Raw genomic sequence first — 2,134 nt, forward strand, 5'->3', positions numbered from 1 at the left:
ACCACAGAGGATCGTTTAGTGCAGTCATTAGAAATAATTTACACCGAGAACTATCATAACAAATTGTGTCTGAATGAGGGACAGTAGAAAGCCAGTCTAGAGTACAGGCCAGTGTGAGGTGGGGAGGAAGGACACTGGGATATTGGTCATGGGAATGTTGCACTGGTTGAAGGATTTTATTATATATATATTAAAAAAATCAAAAAAAAAAGAAAAGAAATGAAAAGATAAGGCCTCCCAATTCTTACCACATTGCCCAATGTGTTCTTTACATTGACTATAGAAAGAGGAGGTACAGTAAATGCACCCCATATACACCTCAACCCAGGCCCTTTGCCTGGTCTGTATTGTGAATTGGGGGACAAAAAATATAATATACTCTGAATAAAAAATAAGTAGAACTTAAAAATTGTATTAAGTTGGAAAAGACAATAATAGTAAATAGATTATGTATGTTTGTAAATCACTTAATTGGTGTCAAAACTGCACCTACCATCTTGATTATATTGCCTTTCATAATTAGTTTTTGAGGTAAGTGCTATTATTTTTCTCATTAAAAGGGCAAAGAAAAACTAAGGCACATTTGTTTTTATATTTTAAAGCACATTTGCTTATTTATTGATTGATTGCTTTTTGGGCCACACCCGGTGATGTTCAGGGGTTACTCTGGCTCAAGGGGTTGGCTCTGTGCTCAGAAACTGCTCCTGGCAAGCTCTGGGGACCAACATGGGATGACTAGGAATTGAACCCAGGTCTTGTCTCAGTCAGGTCTGCCGCATGCAAAGTAAATGCCCCTACCACTGTGGCTACCTCTCTGGCTCCAAAGGCACAGTTTTAGAAATCCAAGATAGACTATGACAAATATCACCCTTTTGATCTATGTTGTAGCAGATTTTTTCTTGATTTCATTTATTCTTCCTTGAGTTCTTTTCTTGAGATTTTTTTCTTGAGTTTCATTTTCCATGACTAGATAGCTCTAAAATAAAGGACTTTACCTTCATTAATTAATTAATTAATTTTTGTTTGGGGCCAACACCCAGCTGTGCTCAAGATGTATTCCTTGTTCAGGGCTTACTCTAGGTGTGTGCTCAGTAATCACTCCTGGTGAGCTCAACGGACCATTTGGGTGTCAAGGGTAGAACTTGGGTCACCCATATGCACAACATGTACCTTTCCCCACCATCCATGCACCTTTCCCACCTTTTCCTACTGTCTCTAAGGCCCCTACTTTCATAATTTTATTTTATTTTATTATTTTTGGGGAGGTGCACATCTGGTGATGTTCAGGGGTTACTCCTGGCCCCTGTGCTCAGAAAATTGCTCCTGGCTTGGGGGACCATATGGGATGCCGGGGATCGAACTAGGGTTCCTCCTCGGATCTGCTGCGTGCAAGGCAAATGCCCACCACTGCACTATCATGCCATCCCCCATACTTTCAATAATTTTTTTAATAAATTTTAATTGTGACCAAAGTAAATAGTTTTCTGTTTTCTAGTTCTCTAGCTGCCATTGTTGAATCCACTTTCACACTTTTCCTCTGAGGAAAAGGGTAAATTAAGCACCACCTTATTTTTGGTGCCTCTAGAAACTATATATTCTTAAAGATTTCGCACTTTCCTCAAAATATTACATTTTGATACAGAGAGTGGTGTGTATATTCCCTCTCTTGATGTGTAAACTCATCAATATAGTTACTTTTGATAATATAGAATTTCCAAGGGTCAGAGTCTTAAAAAGTGATATATTTTAAATTAGATTTTTTGTGTGTGTGTTTTTTTTTTTCATTAGGCCAACAAGGTTTGAAACTGCTGGATTATGTGATAAATTCTATTTTTATCTTTCCAGTTATATACTGGGAAAAACTCCCCATTCATCCCTTCATTAACTACCTCCTCTTATCTTTTAATTATCCTCCAAAACCTATTGGTTCTCTGATATTTCAGGATATCTTTAATCTTTCTTCCCTTACTTGCCCTATGATCTTTTTAGTCCCCTCTTCAGTTTTCTCTCTAACTTTCTCTACCCCTGTTGGTTTGCCTGGACAGATCAGTTTCTGAATGAATTTTCTTGGTATATTCAATAGAGAATCAATGAAACTCTTAACACCCGAGCCTCAGAGAGAAAAGAATGAAAA

General features: G+C 37.7%; 1 non-coding gene across 1 annotated transcript; it reads left to right on the forward strand.

The window, feature by feature from the left end:
- The first annotated feature begins 231 nt into the window (after positions 1-231).
- On the forward strand, positions 232-367 carry LOC126021202 (small nucleolar RNA SNORA51). The gene has a single exon (XR_007499804.1). It is a non-coding gene; the product is annotated as a small nucleolar RNA SNORA51 (small nucleolar RNA).
- The last annotated feature ends 1,767 nt before the right edge of the window (positions 368-2,134 follow it).

This window comes from Suncus etruscus, chromosome 10 (assembly GCF_024139225.1).
Source record: "Suncus etruscus isolate mSunEtr1 chromosome 10, mSunEtr1.pri.cur, whole genome shotgun sequence".
NCBI lineage: Eukaryota > Metazoa > Chordata > Mammalia > Eulipotyphla > Soricidae > Suncus > Suncus etruscus.